The sequence below is a fragment of the Theropithecus gelada genome, chromosome 1, assembly GCF_003255815.1.
Source record: "Theropithecus gelada isolate Dixy chromosome 1, Tgel_1.0, whole genome shotgun sequence".
NCBI classification, from domain to species: Eukaryota; Metazoa; Chordata; class Mammalia; order Primates; family Cercopithecidae; genus Theropithecus; species Theropithecus gelada.
In genome coordinates, this window is record NC_037668.1 from 109155688 (window position 1) to 109177926 (window position 22239).

Consider the following 22239-nt stretch of genomic DNA (forward strand, 5'->3'; position numbering starts at 1 on the left):
GATACCTGAAAAGACGTGAATGAATCAGATTATCTGCTCCAGAAACTTGGAACAGGAACATTATAAGACTGAGCCATTTATCTCTGGGAAGTAAAACAGCAAGAACATGGAACCAAAGTCAGTGCTGTGGCAAACTAAAGGCACGTGTAAACTGTAGTTATTATGGGAAAGCAGAAGGAAGTGTCCTGCAGAGGAAATCTAAATGAAGCGGGAAATGGAGCCAAACATACAGAGAAATACATGAGAATGTCTAAACGGGTAGTCTCTGAGACTAAGCCACCAGGAATCAATCCCAGCTCTTCCTTTAACAAGAAAGGTAATATTGGGAAAGTTACTAAACCTCCATGTACAACAGAAGATAAAATGCAAACAGTAATTACCTTTGCATTGTTGTGAGAACTAAATGATATAATGTGTAGAAAGTATACAGAACTAGGCCAGGTTCCTGGTAAGCAATGTTGCATGTTATTATCATTAAACCATCACTTTCCATTTTTGCCTATATTGCTTACATGGAGTCCTTGCGGTCTTAAAAATTAATTCTCCCCTCCAAACAAATCTTATTTGTTTGTTGAGCTAGTTTGATCAGTCCTATTTGCCTTACAACAAAGTACTTTCTAACCTGAATGACTTAAAAAAAAACTTGGATCAGACTAGGAAGATCTTGAGTATTAAATAAAGAAGTGTGAATCCAGAATACTGAAATGTTCTTCTTGGATACCTTTTTTCCTCAATCAACCCATTTCCCAGAATTTATCCAAGCACACTGAACTCCCACTTGTCCCAAACTTCCAATTTGGTGAAATATGGTAAAATAGAGACCATCTGCTTTTAAACATTTCATCAATTCCTTTTAGTAATACATTTTTGCTCTCGAAAAATGCAGTTTAAATTCTGGAATTTTGGTAAGCTCTTCCTGTAATTTTCAATGTGCTTAAAAATAGAAGAACTTATACTAGGAACACACTCAGCCTTTTCTATGGGATCATTGTCAAACCCCCGCTATTCAAGAAACCCAGTATAAATTTTCATTCCTAAAAACCTCTAAGAAAGTCAAGTTTTCTGAAGTGATCTGTTCAGAGATTTGTGCATTTTTCAGTGATCTGTAACACTGTGTTTTTCTTCCCACCGTCTACTCCAGGTAGGTTCACAGGTGGAACCTGAAGAACAGTTTGGGATTTTACCATGCAATTTTTAATTATTTTATTAAAACAATCAGTTTTAACTAGCTGTAAAAAGATATTCCATTGTAAGTAGATATATTTGCAGTTATTTTGCAGGGAAAACTTTTCAAGACTAAATTAGTTTTTGAAAACCATCTTAGATTTTCATGTGAATTATATTCAGGAAAGAAAACAGTGACTTTTACATGACCATCTGTAACAGTTTGTGGGTAAAACTGAAGTCTACAAAGTTGATTATTTTTGAAGAATGAAAAAATAGTAAGTTACCATATTTCTAGTATTACAACTCGATCTGAATATGATAATCCTAATTGGGATGTTTTCTCACACGTATTTGAATTGAAGAACAGTTTTTAGCAAGGTACTTTAAATTTATTTCATAATACTAAAAACAGAGAATTATTATTTCAAAAAAGCAAATGATAAAAATAAAACTGTATTTACGTTCTATATTCTGTTTCTAAATCTAAATCAAACTATAAGTGAGTAAATTGATATTTCTAATACAACTTTCTTAAATTTTAATTTTGAAATAAGTTTAGATTCATGGAAAAGCAGCAAAGATAGCAAAATGAAGTCCCTATATACCTTTCACGCAGTTTTCCTAATGTTAATATCCTACATAACAATGTATGTATGTAATATCTTACATAACAATGTAACAGTTTCTGAAACTAAGAATTAACAGTGGTACAATACTATTAACTGAGTTAGACACTTCACCAGGTTTTCCACTAATGTCCTTTTCTGCTCATAGATCCAGTCCACTATGCTGTATTGTATTTAGTTATCATGTCTCTTTAAGTACCTCAAAACAGTGATGGTTTCTTGGTCTTTTGTCATTTTTCATTACCTTGACACTTTTGAAGAGTACAGGTCAAATATTTTGTAGGATGTTACTCTGTTGTCTGATGTTTTCTCATGATTAAACTGAGCTTATGAATTTGGAGAACAATGCACCATAATATCATGTACATGATAGCAAAATGACTTCTTTCTGGTAAATATTAACTTTTATTACTTGGTTAAGGTAGTGTCTACCAGGTCTCTCCACGATTTTTCCCTTTCTATTTGCTATTCTTTGGAAGCAAGTCACTAAATTCAGCCCCTACTCAAGGAATGAGGAAGTAAGCTCCCCCACCTGGAGGAAGGAGTATCAAATAACTTGCAATAATTATTAAATATTTGAAGGTAGACATTTTGAGGCTATGCAGATATCCTGTTTTTCTTTAAAGTTCTACCCACTAACTTTGGCATTCATCAGTAAATTTGCCTACTTTAAGGTATTGCCTACTCTATGGTATTGTAATTGTGATATTCTATTTTCCTAATTTATTGTATATTTAGTACTTGGAATTCTTCTGTGCAGAAGATGTGTCCTTCTCTACCACATATGTGTTTATTGCTCATTTATATCAGTATGAATTTGTGAGTTCCTGCATCATAATCTATTTTAGTCTCTTTTGTGCTGCTATAACAAAATACTGTAGACTAGGTAGTTCATAAAAAAAGTGAAATTTATTTTCTCATAGTTCTGGGGGCTGGGAAGTCCAAGATCAAGGACTAGAAAGTTCAGTTGTCCGGTGAAGGGTACTCTTTGCTTCCAAAATAGTGCTTTGTTGCTGCATCTTCCAGAGAGGAGAAATGCTGTGTCTTCATATGGAGAAAGATGAAAGGACAACAGGGCTGAATAATGCATGAAGACTCTTTTATAAAAGTCTTAATCTCATTTATGAGGGAGGAGCCCTCATGGCCTAAACACCTCTAAAAGGTCCCATCTCTTAATACTATCATATTGGTCATTAAGTTTCAACACCTGAATTGTGAAGGGAATCCATTCAATCCCTAGCATATAATCCAATACTATCATTATTTGTTTATTGCCCACAATATTGCAGCTTTGGCCATTGGTGTCTCTTTTCGTTTGGCTCGAATGTCCTTTCAACAGTACCCTATTCTTTTTTTCTTCTTATGTACTTCCTTACTGCACCAGGCTCACCTTGTATATTCCCTGCTCTGTCCCTAGAATCAACTATTTCTTTAAGAAATTTTATCTCTTTTTATTAGAAAATGGTGTTTAGAAACCAAGATTAGGGTGCCAGGTGTGCTTATTGCTACTGGAGTGTCACTGCTTTGAGTACATCTCAGTGGACAGACCTAGAAAATATATGTGTGAATATTGACCTGTGTCTGAAGTTATTTCTGTATTTATCTGCCTGTATATATTTAAAATATACATGAAATCAGTGTGATATCTCTGACTCTGACAACATTTCCACATGCAAATTTTAAGTCAGCACAGATTTCATTCTAATATTTGTACACTTAGACTTGAAGGATTTTTTGTTTAACTTTTAGTTGTTTATTATATATATTTAAAGAGAACAACATGATATTTTGATATGCATCCTTTGATTCACTAAGATATTCAATCGAGTTCATTATTTAGAACATCTTAAATTTTATACTGCATTGAGCTTATTTAACATGATTAGCAAATGTTATATTGTACCCAGATAATTACCCTTAACTATACGTTCCTTCCACAAGCATTTACTTAACACTTATTTAGCACTGAGAGAAGCGGCAATAGTAAGACTTACAAGCCCTCTTCTCTCATAGAACTTATATTTACAGAGTAAATGCATTATGTGCATTATTTTAATTGCCTGTAATTTATTGAGTTTTAGTGTCTGCTTTGTCACAAATGTACCCTCAAAGTTCTTGCTCTCCGAATAGTAATGTCTAAGGGGGCAATACAAAGGTATTATAAAAGTTTTGCCTTCATCACATGAACATATAGCATATCCATGTAAAATCCAACTTTTTTAGGTTTAGGTTTTTTTTTAATACTTTTTTTCCCAGTTTTATTTTCCACTTTTCTTATTAAGTCCTCAATAACTAATCAAATAAAAGTACTGAAATGTTTATTACAATAAATATTTATCATTTATGCCTTTAAAAACAGATCACAACTGTCATGGCAACTTGCATGATAACAGGACAAACAGACTTTTCAATAATCTCAGTTGGAAATGAAGCTCTGATACCTATATTTGCTGTATGTACTTGGCCCCTTGGCTGCCAAACCCATACCCATCTGTTTAGATGGCAGATTGCCTACTTATATGTTGGCTGCTCTCTTGTACTATGACATGAGTTCCAACCAATGACAGCTAACAAAATACTTCAGGAGGCAGCTCTTCTTACAGGAGGTCCTTTCTCATGCCAGAGTTAGAGAAGCAATTGGCATCCCACATCCACATAAATTTTGTTACACCTGTTGACACTTTCGTGCCAAAAGCAGACAATGCGACAAATGAACAACAGAAAGCACAAAGAACTTAATGAAGCTAAAAAATAACCCTTTTTACAAATAGATGCTCAATTTCACTGCTGATTACTTGCACAGTTGACATTTAATTAGTGGCAAATAAGGATTGCCTACTAAGTGACCAGAAAACACTGCACTAAGGTTTCCCACATCCCTTGGATTTTGGCCTTTATCACTCCATATTGTATAATGCAATGAAAGTCATTAATAACACTGAATACCTCTTTTGTCTATCCTTTAAAAAATTGCAGACACATGTCAGTCAAAGAAGGTCCTTTTTAAGATAGCTTTCCTTTAATGGAGAATTAAGGTAATTATTCCAATGATTGAAACTCCCAAAAGCATTGGATTACTTAGATTGTCTCTTTCCTAGAACAGGTGAAAGCTATGGGTAGGAGATAAGGGAGACACATTGTAATACTGTCCCAGGACCTCATCTTAACAAACATCAGGTGACCATTAAAAACATATATATTCCAATAAAATGTATGTTCAAATATAATTAAAAATGTTTACTTATGATTATATGTGTTATTTGTCTTATTTTCATTGCTTGTCATTTTTAAATTTTGTTGTATATCTTATCACAAATACACACCTAAAATATGTCTCTTGTGTTTTCAAAAAGTGCTTTAATTGTAACGGTGCACAATTCTCCTCTTCCTCCTTGACTCTCAACTCTTCCTTAAACTGACATGAGGCCAGCATATCAATTTTCTATTCAATATCATGAATATGATGCTGGGAAACAAAAAAAAGTATTCATTTGTAATAATAATGATAGAAAAATAATTAAACTAGCAATAATAATGTCTCAAAGACTGTCAGGAGTGGATGGGGTATCTAGTTCCCTGACATGGCTGCAAGAATCATAACGATCTTTTCCCTGTTTATTTCACAAGTCAAACAACAACAGCAACTAGTGTTTATTAAGGACTTATTGTTTATCAGACCCTATACCAATTTTCTTTAATTCATACCTTATTGAATATTCAAAACACCAAGTGAGGATTTCACAGATTTCACAGAGAAGTAAACTGAAGCACAGAGAGATTAAATAGCACACCCCAGTACAGTGATGAGCGAGTGGCATAGTGAGGCTTCGAATTCAAGCAGTCTGTCATTTGAGTCCCTAACCTTAACTTATATATAACTCCATCTCTTCTCTCACTACTTTTATTTTATACCTCACATCACACTGTATACTGAATTTTTAAAGGTCTTCCAGCATACCATTACTTGACCCACTGCTTTTGCCTAGACAAATGCCCCTCTCCCTATCCCATTCACCTCTCAAGGTTAACTTCCACTCAAAATTCCAAGATTACTATCACTCTCTTTCTTGGTTTGATATCACTGTCCTCCTTGATCCCTCAAGTTTAGGTTCACTGTTTCTTCTGAATGTTCCTGTTACACACTATTTCTAACAGCATTTTTAAAGTTGTATAGAAATTGAGAGAATTAATGTCTTTCTTCTGATCTAGATCCCAAATATTTTGAAAAAGAAGACTCTATCTATCTTGGTCACTTTGTATCCATAGCACCTATCAAGGTGAATAACACCTAATAGATTCTCAACAAGTATCTGTTCATTCAGTCAGTCATTCAACACACACTGTATAACCTGAAATATTCTATGTCCTGGGGATACAACAGTGAACATCACAGATAAAATGCTTGTCCCATGGCATTTACTTTCTTATTGAGTATTAGGCTAAGTAGTAAATAAATAGAATAAACTATGCTGTAGATGATGAAAAATGTGAAGGAGAAAAATGAGACAGTGAAGAGGGTTAGAAATTGTGGCAGGGTTAAGGACTTTACATGTGGTGGTTAAGGAAAGCATCACAGGGAAGGTGACATTAGAGAAAAGACTGAAAGGAGTGTAATTATATCTGGGGGAAGAACTGTTCAAAGCAGAAAGAAATTGAAGGCAAATGTCCTAAGGTAGAACTATAAAGTGACTCTTGGATTTAGCGATATGGCATTCATTAGCAACCTTCACAAGAGCAACTTAGGGGTATAGATAGGAGTGCCCTGACTGGAATGGAGACATGAAGCAGAAATAACAAGGAGCTTATCCATAAAGAACACCACAGAAATGGTAGTTGGAGGAGGAACTGGGTTTGTGAGAAGATTTTTTTAAGAGAGTAGGAATAACAGCATGTTTGTATGATGGAGAAATTCTGACTGAGAGCAAAAACCTGATGATACAGAAGAGTGAATAGGATTACCACAGGTATGCACTTGAATAGGTAGAATAAAAAGATGGCTTTAGATAGAAGACCCCAATTAGCAGTTACTTTATGAAGATATTATAGAAGTGTATTTCTCTTTAATGTAACAGTCCAGACGGAACAGATCAGATCTGCGATGTTGGGACCACAAGGTCAAGATCACTGGCTCGCACTGGTTTCTTTTTAACCACCATTAAGCTTGTTCTGATCTACTTTGTACAGAATGGCTCCTAACCACATTATAGCAAGTGGGAAATGAAAAAATGGGTAGAAGGGTGTATATGTGCATGCTCTTTCTCTTCAAGGTCAAGACCCAGAAGTGGCATACATTACACATTCCATGATCCTATGGCAAAACTGAAATGCAAGCCCATGTCTAATTCAAAGGCCATTGGAAAATGTAATTATTATTCTGGCCTATGTGAGTTACTTAAAATTTGTAATTTTTTCCCATAGCAGACGACAGTATGGATTTGGCAGGTGAGAAATTAGATTAACGATTGTCTCCACTTCATGAAGGAAAAGTGTAGTTTGCGCGCCCAGAGAAAGGGGACTTTTCGATGCCTCAGGAGGTAAAAAATTAATAGGGAAATGAAATCAAGTCTACATTAACCCCCAAGCCAATAAATCCCTAATTCTGTCAAAAAATATGTTTAGCTCTCATTCATGTCAAAATGTAATTGATTAAATTATTTTGATCGTGGGATAACTAAAGCATGGGTAAACAGATCCAGGTTGGACCCCAACTACTGCACTTACTATGTGTGTGACCTTAAACAAGCTACCTTACTGATTTAAGCTTTAGTTTCCTCCTGTAAGAAATAGGGTTAACAATAATATTGGCCTCATCTGGTTGTTAGAAGAACTGAATATAAAGTAGTTGGGCTAGCCATAGTTAGTACACGGAAATCATAGCTATTATTTCCTTAACCTGACAAAAAATTCAAATGTAAAATTGGAATCAGTGGTTTTTATTTTATTTGTTTGAATATCTACACAACAATGAAAATATTGAGTCTATCATGTACTTTCATTCCAAAATTATTGTAGTGTAAGTTACAAAGAAATGCTAAGATGTGACAGTAATAATAGTTGCCCAATCATTCTTCTATGAAAGCTTTCTGACTTTTCCAGCGCACTTAGTAGCCCCTTCCTGAACCCCTAAATTCATCTTCTCTGAGTTATTTATACTTTAAGTTATTAATGTAGTAATTATTAATTTCATGGTGATTTTTCTGTTTACCTGTGTTTTCCCATTAGAGAAAAAGAAATATTCTTGAAAAATATTGACAAAAAAGATAGTTAGATAGGCAGACAGACAGACAGACAAACAGTATAGTCTGTAGAGCTGTATAAAATTCATTCAAATTCTGGTTCTATTTTACACAGATTTGTGACAAATTCACTCTGAGATTCATTTTATCCATTTGTAAAATGGGAATGTTGATACCATCTTGTAACTGTGTTGTGATTTAGTGAAATAGCAAATAATAATTTCTTTATTAGAATCCTAACATAATGAATTTTTGTTTAACCTATATCTCCTTTCACATGATTATATACTCTGTGAGGGCAGAGACCTTGTATTACTAACCACTGAATTCCCAATGTACATCCCACTGCACAGTACCTGGAATCCTAGGCGTAAATAAATATCTGTGAATGAAGGCATAATGCCACTGATACGGTTTGGCTCTGTGTCCCCATCCAAATCTAATCTCAAATTGTAATCACCATAATCCCCATGTATCAAGGGAGGAACCCAGTGGTAGGTAATTGGATCATGAGGGCAGTTCCCCCTATGCTGTTCTCCTGATAGTGAGTGAGTTCGCACAAGATCTGATGGTTTTATAAGGGGCTCTTCCCCCTTTGCTCCTCACTCTTCTTTTTCCTGATGCCTTGTCAAGAAGGTGTTTTCTTCCCCTTCTGCCATGATTGTAAGTTTCCTGAGTCCTCCTTAGCCATGTGGAACCATGAGTCAATTAAACTTCTTTCTTTATAAATTACCCCCAGTCTTGGGTGGTATCTGTATAGCAGTGTGAAAATGGACTAATACAGTCGTCAATGACAGTCTGAATTTTTTTTCAAATAGTATTAAAACAAGACACACAAGGGGTGGAGCAAGATGGCCGAATAGGAAGAGCTCCAGTCTCCAGCTCCCAGCGCAAGCGACACAGAAGACAGGTAATTTCTGGATTTTCAACTGAGGTACCAGGTTCATCTCACTAGGGAGTACCGGACAATCAGTGCTGGTCAGCTGCTGCAGCCTGACCAGCGAGAGCTGAAGCAGGGCAAGGCATCGCCTCACCTGGGAAGCGCAAGGGGGAAGGGAATCCCTTTTCCTAGCCAGGGCAACTGAGACACACAACACCTGGAAAATCAGGTAACTCCCACCCCAATACTGTGCATTACCAAGGGTCTTAGCAAACGGCACACCAGGAGATTATATCCCACACCTGGCCACGAGGGTCCCACGCCCATGGAGCCTCCCTCATTGCTAGCACAGCAGTTTGCGATCTAGCTGCAGGGCGGCAGCGAGGCTCAGGGAGGGGCAACCGCCATTGCTGAGGCTTAAGTAGGTAAACAAACCCGCTGGGAAGCTCAAACTGGGTGGAGCCCACAGCAGCTCAAGGAGGCCTGCCTGTCTTTGTGGACTCCACCTCTGGGGATAGGGCACAGCTAAACAAAAAAAAGGCAGCAGAAATCTCTGCAGATGCAAAGGACCCTGTCTGACAGCTTTGAAGAGAGTGGTAGATCTCCCAACATGGAGGTTGAGATCTGAGAACGGACAGACTGCCTGCTCAAGTGGGTCCCTGACCCCTGAGTAGCCTAACTGGTAGACATCCCCCACTAGGGGCAGACCGACACCCCACACCTCACATGGTGGGGTACACCCCTGAGACGAAGCTTCCGAAGCAAGAATCAGACAGGTACACTCGCTATTCAGCAATATTCTATCTTCTGCAGCCTCTGCTGCTGATACCCAGGCAAACAGGGTCTGGAGTGGACCTCAAGCAATCTCCAACAGACCTACAGCTGAGGGTCCTGACTGTTAGAAGGAAAACTAACAAACAGGAAGGACACCCACACCAAAACCCCATCAGTACGTCACCATCATCAAAGACCAAACGCGGATAAAACCACAAAGATGGGGAAAAATCAGGGCAGAAAAGCTGGAAATTCAAAAAATAAGAGCACATCTCCCCCTCCAAAGGAATGCAGCTCATCGCAAGCAACAGATGAAAGCTGGAGAGAGAATGACTTTGACGAGTTGAGAGAAGTCTTCAGTCCATCAGACTTCTTAGAGCTACAGGAGGAATTACGTACCCAGCGCAAAGAAACTAAAAATCATGAAAAAAGAATGAAAGAATGGATAACTAGAATAATCAATGCAGAGAAGGCCATAAACGAACTGACAGATAAAAACCATGACACGAGAAATACGTGACAAATGCACAAGCTTCAGTAACCCACTCGATCAAGTGGAAGAAAGAGTATCAGCGATTGAGGATCAAATGAATGAAATGAAGTGAGAAGAGAAATCTAAAGAAAAAAGAGGAAAAAGAAATGAACAAAGCCTGCAAGAAGTATGGGATTATGTGAAAAGACCAAATCTACATCTGATTGGGGTGCCTGAAAGTGAGGGGGAAAATGGAACCAAGTTGGAAAACACTCTTCAGGATATCATCCAGGAGAACTTCCCCAACCTAGTAAGGCAGGCCAATATTCAAATTCAGGAAATACAGAGAACACCACAAAGATACTCCTTGAGAAGAGCAACTCCAAGTCACATAATTGTCAGATTCACCAAAGTTGAAATGAAGGAAAAACTGTTAAGGGCAGCCAGAGAGAAGGGTCAGGTTTCCCACAAGGGGAAGCCCATCAGACCAACAGCAGATCTCTTGGCAGAAACTCTCCAAGCCAGAAGAGAGTGGGGGCCAATATTCAACATTCTTAAAGAAAAGAATTTTCAACCCAGAATTTCATATCCAGCCAAACTAAGTTTCATAAGTCAAGGCGAAATAAAATCCTTTACAGATAAGCAAATGCTTAGAGATTTTGTCACCACCAGGCCTGCTTTACAAGAGACCCTAAAGGAAGCACTAAACATGGAAAGGAACAACTGGTACCAGCCATTGCAAAAACATGCCAAAATGTAAAGACCATCGAGGCTAGGAAGAAACTGCATCAACTAACGAGCAAAATAACCAGTTAATATCTTAATGACAGGATCAAGTTCACACATAACCATATTAACCTTAAATGTAAATGGACTAAATGGTCCAAATAAAAGACACAGTCTGGCAAACTGGATAAAGAGTCAAGACCCATCAATTTGCTGTATTCAGGAGACCCATCTCACATGCAGAGACACCCACAGGCTCAAAATAAAGGGATGGAGGAAGATCTACCAAGCAAATGGAGAACAAAAAAAAGGAGGGGTTGCAATCCTAGTCTCTGATAAAACAGACTTTAAACCATCAAAGATCAAAAGAGACAAAGAAGGCCATTACATCATGGTAAAGCGATCAATTCAACAGGAAGAGCTAACTATCCTAAATATATATTCACCCAATACGGGAGCACCCAGATTCATAAAGCAAGTCCTTAGAGACTTACAAAGACACTTAGACTACCATACAATAATAATGGGAGACTTCAACACCCCACTGTCAACATTAGACAGATCAACGGGACAGAAAGTTAACAAGGATATCCAGGAATTGAACTCATCTCTGCACCAAGCAGACCTAACAGACATCTACAGAACTCTCCACCCCAAATCAACAGAATCTACATTCTTCTCAGCACCACATTGCACTTATTCCAAAACTGACCACATAATTGGAAGTAAAACACTCTTCAGCAAATGTACAAGAACAGAAATTATAACAAACTGTCTCTCAGGCCACAGGGCAATCAAACTAGAACTCAGGACTAAGAAACTCAATCAAAACCGCTCAACTACATGGAAACTGAACAACCTGCTCCTGAATGACTACTGGGTACATAACGAAATGAAGGCAGAAATAAAGATGTTCTTTGAAACCAATGAGAACAAAGATACAACATACCAGAATCTCTGGGACACATATAAAGCAGTGTGTAGAGGGAAATTTATAGCACTAAATGCCCACAAGAGAAAGCTGGAAAGATCTAAAATTGACACTCTAACATCACAATTAAAAGAACTAGAGAAGCAAGAGCAAACACATTCAAAAGCTAGCAGAAGGCAAGAAATAACTAAGATCAGAGCAGAACTGAAGGAGATAGAGACACAAAAAACCCTCCAAAAAATCAATGAATCCAGGAGTTGGTTTTTTGAAAAGATCAACAAAATTGATAGACCGCTAGCAAGACTAATAAAGAAGAAAAGAGAGAAGAATCAAATAGATGCAATAAAAAATGATAAAGGGGTATCACCATTGACCCCACAGAAATACAAACTACCATCAGAGAATACTATAAACACCTCTATGCAGATAAACTAGAAAATCTAGAAGAAATGGATAATTTCCTGGACACTTACACTCTCCCAAGACTAAACCAGGAAGAAGTTGAATCCCTGAATAGACCAATAGCAGGCTCTGAAATTGTGGCAATAATTAATAGCCTACCAACCAAAAAAAGTCCAGGACCAGATGGATTCACAGCTGAATTCTACCAGAGGTACAAGGAGGAGCTGGTACCATTCCTTCTGAAACTATTCCAATCAATAGAAAAAGAGCGAATCCTCCCTAACTCATTTTATGAGGCCAACATCATCCTGATACCAAAGCCTGGCAGAGACACAACAACAAAAAAGAGAATTTTAGACCAATATCCCTGATGAACATCGATGCAAAAATTCTCAGTAAAATACTGGCAAACTGAATCCAGCAGCACATCAAAAAGCTTATCCAGCATGATCAAGTGGGCTTCATCCCTGGGATGCAAGGCTGGTTCAACATACGCAAATCAATAAACATAATCCAGCATATAAACAGAACCAAAGACAAAAACCACATGATTATTGCAATAGATGCAGAAAAGGCCTTTGACAAAATTCAACAGCCCTTCATGCTAAAAACTCTCAATAAATTTGGTATTGATGGAATGTATCTCAAAATAATAAGAGCTATTTATGACAAACCCACAGCCAATATCATACTGAATGGGCAAAAACTGGAAGCATTCCCTTTGAAAACTGGCACAAGACAGGGATGCCCTCTCTCACCACTCCTATTCAACATAGTGTTGGAAGTTCTGGCTAGGGCAATCAGGCAAGAGAAAGAAATCAAGGGTATTCAGTTAGGAAAAGAAGAAGTCAAATTGTCCCTGTTTGCAGATGACATGATTGTATATTTAGAAAACCCCATCATCTCAGCCCAAAATCTCCTTAAGCTGATAAGCAACTTCAGCAAAGTCTCAGGATACAAAATTAATGTGCAAAAATCACAAACATTCTTATACACCAGTAACAGACAAACAGAGAGCCAAATCAGGAATGAACTTCCATTCACAATTGCTTCAAAGAGAATAAAATACCTAGGAATCCAACTTACAAGGGATGTAAAGGACCTCTTCAAGGAGAACTATAAACCACTACTCAGTGAAATAAAAGAGGACACAAACAAATGGAAGAACATACCATGCTCATGGATAGGAAGAATCAATATCATAAAAATGGCCATACTGCCCAAGGTAATTTATAGATTCAATGCCATCCCCATCAAGCTAACAATGACTTTCTTCACAGAATTGGAAAAAAACTGCTTTAAAGTTCATATGGAACCAAAAAAGAGCCCGCATTGCCAAGACAATCCCAAGTCAAAAGAACAAAGCTGGAGGCATCACACTACCTGACTTCAAACTATACTAAAAGGCTACAGTAACCAAAACAGCATGGTACTGGTACCAAAACAGAGATATAGACCAATGGAACAGAACAGAGTCCTCAGAAATAATACCACACATCTACAGCCATCTGATCTTTGACAAACCTGAGTAAAACAAGAAATGGTGCTATTTAATAAATGGTGCTGGGAAAATTGGCTAGCCATAAGTAGAAAGCTGAAACTGGATCCTTTCCTTACTCCTTAAAAGAAAATTAATTCAAAATGGATTAGAGACTTAAATGTTAGACCTAATACCATAAAAACCCTAGAAGAAAACCTAGGTAATACCATTCAGGACATAGGCATGGGCAAGGACTTCATGTCTAAAACACCAAAAGCAATGGCAACAAAAGCCAAAATTGACAAATGGGATCTAATTAAACTAAAGAGCTTCTGCACAGCAAAAGAAACTACCATCAGAGTGAACAGGTAACCTACAGAATGGGAGAAAATTTTTGCAATGTACTCATTTGACAAAGGCCTAATATCTAGAACCTACAAAGAACTCAAACAAATTTACAAGAAGAAAACAAACAACCCCATCAAAAAGTGGGCAAAGGATATGAACAGACATTTCTCAAAAGAAGACATTCATACAGCCAACAGACACATGCAAAAATGCTCATCATCACTGGCCATCAGAGAAATGCAAATCAAAACCACAATGAGATACCATCTCACACCAGTTAGAATGGCGATCATTAAAAAGTCAGGAAACAATAGGTGCTGGACAGGATGTGGAGAAATAGGAACACTTTTACACTGTTGGTGGGATTGTAAACTAGTTCAACCATTATGGAAAACAGTATGGCAATTCCTCAAGGATCTAGAACTAGATGTAACATATGACCCAGCCATCCCATTACTGGGTATATACCCAAAGGATTATAAATCATGCTGCTATAAAGACATGCACACATATGTTCATTGTGGCACTATTCACAATAGCAAAGACTTGTAATCAGCTCAAATGTCCATCAGGGACAGACTGGATTAAGAAAATGTGGCACATATACACCATGGAATACTATGCAGCCATAAAAAGGGATGAGTTTGTGTCCTTTGTAGGGACATGGATGCAGCTGGAAACCATCATTCTCAGCAAACTATCACAAGAACAGGAAACCAAACACCGCATGTTCTCACTCATAGGTGGGAACTGAACAATGAGATCACTTGGACTCGGGAAGGGGAACATCACACACCGGGGCCTATCATGGGGAGGGGGGAGGGGGGAGGGATTGCATTGGGAGTTATACCTGATGTAAATGACGAGTTGATGGGTGCTGACGAGTTGATGGGTGCAGCACACCAACATGGCACAAGTATACATATGTAACAAACCTGCACGTTATGCATAAGTACCCTAGAACTTAAAGTATAATAATAAAAATAAATAAATAAATAAAACAAAAAAAGAAGTTAAAAAAAGAGAAATAAGTAAAACAAAACCAGAAAAAAAAAAAAAAGAAAAAAGAAAAACAAGACACACAGCCTGAAATCTTTTTACTTTCTATAATTCTGTTATGGGTAGCATCTGCCATGATGCACACCCTCCACTTCATTATTTTGTGCTGAAAATGGGTGATCTCCTATCTTTGTTTATTTTATGTCAGGATGACCTAACATATCCTTTACAGGCCATTTGTACCAATGCCACAGGGCTTCAAGGGGTGCTGTGCAAAATTCTTGTATGCCTTCTGCCCTTTGTGCTTGAATAACTCAGCAATTATTCTTACTGCACAATAGCCAGCCCAGTGTATCTGTTTTAATCTGAATTGTAGTGTGTATTGGTTAAAGAGGAAGCCTGGTCAAGCACCACCTGTTTCATGCTGAGAAGCTTTTACAATGAAGAAGAAAGACACTGTGATGCTGATAAAAATAACAGAAGACTGAATGCTTTTGTCTATGACTCCACCAATAGACCAGCAGCACTAAAGGATGGAAACTACTGCTTCTCAGTGGACTATACACTTAACTTTTTGTAAATGTTCTATTTACATAATAGAAATAAATTATTTTATATTTAGCCTTCATTCCCTTTGCTTAATCAAGATACTACATTCCATTTTGTGAGATAATATCTGATTGCTAGTATTTCTGAAGTGATATGAGACATTAATCCAGTGGACTGAGAAGGTTTCAATTTTTCTTGTAAACTACTTGTAAAATTTGTCTTCCATTGCATATCCCTATCTCTATTCCTTTTACAGCTCTGTTTGAAAATTAACACTAATTTCTTAAATGGTATCATAAAAAGAACATATTTTACCTCCAAAAGAAGAATAAGATATAAAATAAATTTCAAGGAATCTTTCAGAAAAATATTACACAAGTTTTTTTTAATTCCCAGCAGTTATAAATTACCAGTACTGCATTATAGTTTGGTCTGCTCTAAAAGAAAGGAGGGAACAATAGAAATTGTTTATGATTTATGCTTAGGTTAGGAAAGAAACTATATTTTAACAGTGTGTGCATTCCACAAATTTCACTTTCACTAAACACTTCCTCCCTTTATGAATCAGGATAAATCTCACTTTTACCCTGAAGGGAAGCTTTATATGTCACAAAAAAAGAAACTAGCTGAAAACAAGTGTTCTCTGCAACAACAAAGTAGTCTGTATGTCTGAAGGCTTTTAGTTTTTTCAAAAACTTTTTTTTTTTTAAGATGGGAAAATTTACTGTCTTGGTGGAGGTTTTATAGGTATTTTTTAGTCCATATTTGTTACACTTTTGTTAGCTTCAAAAATAGTTACCATGGTAATAGTTCCATATATATCTAATCTTAGAGCTGAATTATAGAAAATCTTCCCACAGGGTTGCATACAATGCCATTGACGGGTTTCATCTAGCCTATTATTTAAAGTAGGAATTATTTTAAATAATATCAAATTGTTACATTCTATTCAAGACTTTCTTTTGTAACTCTCAAGTTGGTGAAATCCTTTGGTGTGTAATTTTGGAAGAACTGTGTTTAATTTCAATTTGTATTTTTAATCATTTTTAACCGCTTTTCTTTTTATGAATGCTATATAAGCTTAGATATAGATGATAGTTTATTTTCTTTTATAAATAAATGCTCCTAAGGACTTACAAAAAAATAATTATTTTAACATAAAATCTGTAGTAGATCATAATATTGGCAACTTCTAAGAACCCTTAGATATAAGAAACTCATTTTCTCCAACAGGTACTCATAATATATGAACAAGAGTTATAAATAAATGAAACATGACCCTAGATCCACAGGCTTTAAAGGAACTTTGATAAGCCATCCAGTTTAGTCTCCCAACTCCAGTCTTAACAGTCTTAACAGAAATTAAATCACCCAGTATAGCAGTTTTCTAGAGAATATTCTGTAAAGATGACTCCTCTGCCCTCCACGATACTATACTTCAATGTTTCGCAGCTCTTATTTTTCAGATAGCCTTCCCCGTATTTAACCACTTTGTATCTGGCTGCATTTTAACTACCCCTCCTACGGCTCTTTGCCATATTTGCTCACTAACATCTATAAGATACTCCTTAGTCATGGAAAGAACTCAAAACTCAGGAAGTCTCTAATATGTTTTAAATTAAAATTTTGTTAACAATAGCAACCTGAATATGAAGAAATGTAAAAATAACATGCACTGACAATTTGAGATTACGAAGAACACAAGGATAAGTCTACCTACTGAATAGTTATTAAAAATGTTGGTTTAAAAGACTATTTACAAATGCTGAAAAGTCTTTTGTACATTGTAAAATAAAAGAAAGAGACAATGAAATTGTAATCTTGTAACATAGTGTGATTATAACCAGATCTAAAAACATGTGACTATAGAGGCTTAGAATGAAATACACCCATTGATTACTATGTTATGGTATTGAAATGTGAGTTTTTTATTCCATTTACCAATTTTTGGCAGTTTCTTATTATTTTATAATTTTTTAAGGGAAGAAAAATAAAATACATGCATCAAGTCATACATGAAGCTAAACCTACACCCATTTTCAACTTTTTCTCTCTTGTTTGCCTTCATCTTGGAGACTGAGGGAGCTCAACACAATTTAGAGCTTTTCTCTCCCAACCTCGAAAGCAGGAAGTATGACCATGGAAAGAGCTCTGGAAAATGAGACATATGCAGACATCTGCTGGGATATATCTGAGAAAACACACTTTCCTTCAGAAAAGAAAGACTGATAACTGTTGGTAGTCTTTATCTTCTGTTCACCCATCTATTTTTCCAGCCTTGAATGGAAACTTCATTCCTAAACTGCAACTTTTATCTAAGAACCATGATTGAAAGTCTAATGCTGCTCTTGATATAATTTAGCTACTCAGCCAACACCAGCAATTTTGAGACTTCTGTAATAAAAGTAAAATAAATCTCTATTTGTTTCAACCACTACTGCCCAAACAATCTGGGTATTATAGCCAGAATATTTTCTTTTTATCCAATAAGGACAATATTATTGTGAGTCTGGTATCTTTAAGTCACTATGAGAAATGGTTTTACAAATTTAATCTCATTCCTCAAATTGTTGGATTGCAGAGTAACTTGAAAACTTTTGTTTTTTAATATATTATAGGTATGTTATTTGCTATTTTTACTACACAAACTTAAAGGAAAGTTTTTCTTTTTTTTTCTTCAACTGAAAAGATTTGTGTTGTAATTAGATGTGAATTAATATGAAGATTTTGATGCTGAACAAATAAATGAATCCCATCAATGATTATGTTTCCCCTATTATACCACTTTGTTTTACATATTCAGAGAAATAGTCTTGGCAAAATACAATTTTAATTTACAAAGAAAGCACCTGCATTTGAGTTTTTCTTGTTTTTGATTAACGTTTAATAAGGTTCCAAGTCTGAAATCATCAGCAAGCCTGCTTTTCAAAAGAAATTTAAGTGACTGCATAGCTGTTGTAACTGGCATTTTCATAGAAAATATTCCTCCTGATTATGTGTGCCTTTTATGTATTACCGGCCCATGTTACCAAGTTAGCTAATGCTACCTTCAAGAATAAAATAATTAAGGTATTTTGTGCATTCATAGACGGATCAAAAGCAGAAAGAACATAAGCCAAGGAAATGTCCTCATCTTTATACAGTCCCTTTGAACTATATTAAAATTTAGGATTGCTATTTTTATTTTAACAAGTAAAAGGAGATGCTGTCAGAATGAAGATAAGATTAGGATTCTACACCAAATGAAGTATTTCTGACTCCTAGTTCCTGTTCCATTCTTTCTGCCAGAAAAGCAGCAAAGATACCACCCACATTGCTGCCTTACTGTTTTTCTGAAGGTCATTCAGGCAAAGGATTTCCAGTGGAATTCTCTCTAATATAAATCTATCTATGATCACATTGTTTTTCTTGGTGAAACCAAGGATTGTGTTTCTTCATTAGAAAAGGGTTGCTTTTCCACTGTTGCGCTTCACAGAAGCAATATCTTCCTCTCCTTTTGCATGTGACACCCACGGGAACACTGAAATCCACAATCTCTGGAAATGTACAGAAGTTAGATCCAAATGCTTCAAAATAAAGAATCTAAATTAAAAGGTCTGTTGGCGCAGGACGTATTTCCACTAATAATTTTGAAAACTATATTAATACTCCTCTGATGCTATCTTTTTTCTTCACAAAAGAACCCATTTTTCTTTTCACTTGCCTCTCAGTGGGGGGAGTTTACCATTGAAAAGTGGTTTCTTAGCCAGGGTGTAATAAACTTAACACAAAGGAGAAGAAAAGGGAACTATTGGCTGGGTTTTGAATTTATGCTCACAGTTAACACTATGTAGTATTTAAAATAGCTTCATTTAAAATATCACCTTTTAAAAATATTACTTTATAATTATATATTTATAATCTTACTTTTATTAAAATAAACAAGTTTAGCAACTAAGATCCGTTAAAATCATCTTGGACTCAACTACAACTCTCAACATTTCTCATATGTTGAGAAAATAAGTGAAAATAAAACTAACCAAAAAAGTAGCACTGCACAGGCAACAAAAACAAATGGGATTACATCAAACTAAAAAGCTTCTGCACAGCAAAGGAAACCATCAACAGAGTGAACAGACAACTTACAGAATGGGGAAAAACAAATTTGCAAACCACATATTTGGTAAGAAGCTGACATCCAAAATATATAAGTAACTCAAACAACTCAATAGCAAGAAAACAACCCAATTAAACATGGGCAAAGGACCTAAATGGACATTTCTCAAAATAAAACATAAAAATGGCCAACAGGTATATGAAAAATGCATAACATCACTGATCAGCAGGGAAGTACAAATTAAAAGCACAGTGAGATACCTCCTTATACCTGTTAGAATGGCAATTGTCTAAAAGATGAAAAGTGTTGGATGGGAAGTAAAGGGAACCCTTTCACACTATTGACAGGAATGTAATTTGGTACAGTTATTAAGGAGAACAGTATGGACATTCCCCAAAAAATTAATACTATATCTGCCATATGATCCAGTAATTCCATTTCTGAGTATATATTCAAAATAAACGAATCGGTATGTTAGGATGCTCTCATGTTTATTGCAGCATTATTCACAATAGCCGAGATATAGAAGATATACAAACAACCTAAGTGTCCATCAACAGATGAATGGATAAAGAAAATGTGGTATACACACACAATGGAATACTATTCAGCACTAAAAAGAAGGAAATCCTGTAGGTGAGTTAGCCAAGCACAAAAGACAAATATCATATGATCTCTTCACATATGGAATCTAAAAACCTGAACTCATAGAAACAGATATTACAGTGGTGGTTACCAAAATCTGGAAGGTGGGAAATTGGGGAGTTGTTAGTTAAAAGGTAAAAAATCTCATTTAGGAGAAATAAGGTCAAGTTATCTACTGTACAATATAGTGACTACAGTAAATAACAATGTATTCTATTTTGAAAATCACTAAGAGAGTAGATTTTAAATATTCTCACCACAAAAGATGATAAGTATGTAAGTAATGTATGTGTTAATTAGCTGGATTGAACTATTCCACAATGCACACATATTTCAAAGCATCATATTGTACATGATAAATATATGCAATTTTTATTTGTCAATTTTTTTAAAGCAGCAACATTAAAGAAAGTGAGAGGAAAAGGCCGCATATTTTAATATTACCTATTTAGGAATAAAAATTTTCCTTACAACTACAACAAATTTCAACAGCAGTATCTTCAAAGATGTTTGTTAAGTAGCTCATATATTATTTGAAACTGTCCTTTTCTTCTTAGTCCTTGCTGCAGAAAATTTTCCCTGTACTATCTAACCTAGTGAAATAGTTATGCCTTAGTAGGCATAAATAAGCTAACATATGTATGTTTGTGTTTCAGTAGGGATTAATAAACTAAACTGATTCATTCTCTCTGTAAGGTAGAAATTCTTTCTTAGAAACAATTGGTTAAGGAAATATTTGATCAATTTGGCACAGGTAATTCCAGACGAACAAGAAAATAATCTTGTATGTTCTTGCGAACAGATAGTGATAGTTGCAAGATATGAATTAAGTAAATTTTAACAAGCAGTATAATTATTTCTGTTAGATAATCCTTAATCTCATCTACGAAATGGAAAGGAAAGAAATACCTTCCAATAACAGGAAGAGTGAGAGAGTAAGAGGTATAAAAAATTGAGATGTGTCTCTTTTCTGGTTAGCTCAGTGCGAGAAGCCATGAGCAGCAAAGTCTCTTGCCACACTGTGTACAAGGTGATGCAGGAAGTCCTGCAAGGAAACCAGCGCAAGGACCCCAAGTCTGGAGACAGCGGAGTTGCAGATTAGTTTGAGGAACTGTGACCCCCAGAAAGACAAGCGCCTCTCGGTCACCGTCAGGCTTAAGTCCACTCCCCGCCCCAAGTTATCCGTGTGTGTCCTGGGAGACCAGTAACACTGTGACGAGGCCAAGGCCGTGGATATTCCCCACATGGACATCGAGGCGCTGAACAAACTCAACAAAAATAAGAAACTGGTCAAGAAGCTAGCCAAGAAGTGTAATGCATTTTTGGCCTTAGAGTCTCTGATAAAGCGGATCCCACAAATCCTGGGTCCAGGCCTAAATAAGGCAGGAAAGTTCCCTTCCCTGCTCACACACGATGAAAACATGGCGGCCAAAGTGGATGAGGTGAAGTCCACCATCAAGTTCCAAATGAAGAAGGTGTTATGTCTGGCTCTGGCTGTTGGCCACGTGAAAATGACAGACGATGAGCTTGTGTAGAATATTCACCTGGCTGTCAACTTCTTCGTGTCATTGCTCAAGAAAAACTGGCAGAATGTCCGGGCCTTATATATCGAGAGCACCATGGGCAAGCCTCAGCACCTATATTAAGGCACATTTGAATAAATTCTACTGCTACCAAAAAAAATTGTGATGCCTTTCAGCAAAATAATTTTAGCACCTGTGTCATCTCTGGCATTTTTCAACATACTAGCCACTGAGGTAAATTGGAGAGTAGGGTGTGATAGAAGGAAGAACAACTTAAATATTTCTAAATTTTAATTATTCTGATTTAAAAGATTACAAAGTTGAAGTAGGTCAAAATTAAAACTCTGGGGAAGAGTTCCCTTTTTTTCCATGTATGGGAAATGAA

The 22239-nt window shown here is 36.3% G+C and overlaps 1 pseudogene; it reads left to right on the forward strand.

Moving 5' to 3' along the window:
* Positions 1 to 21325: 21325 nt before the first annotated feature.
* Positions 21326 to 21977, forward strand: LOC112606666 (annotated as a pseudogene).
* The last annotated feature ends 262 nt before the right edge of the window (positions 21978 to 22239 follow it).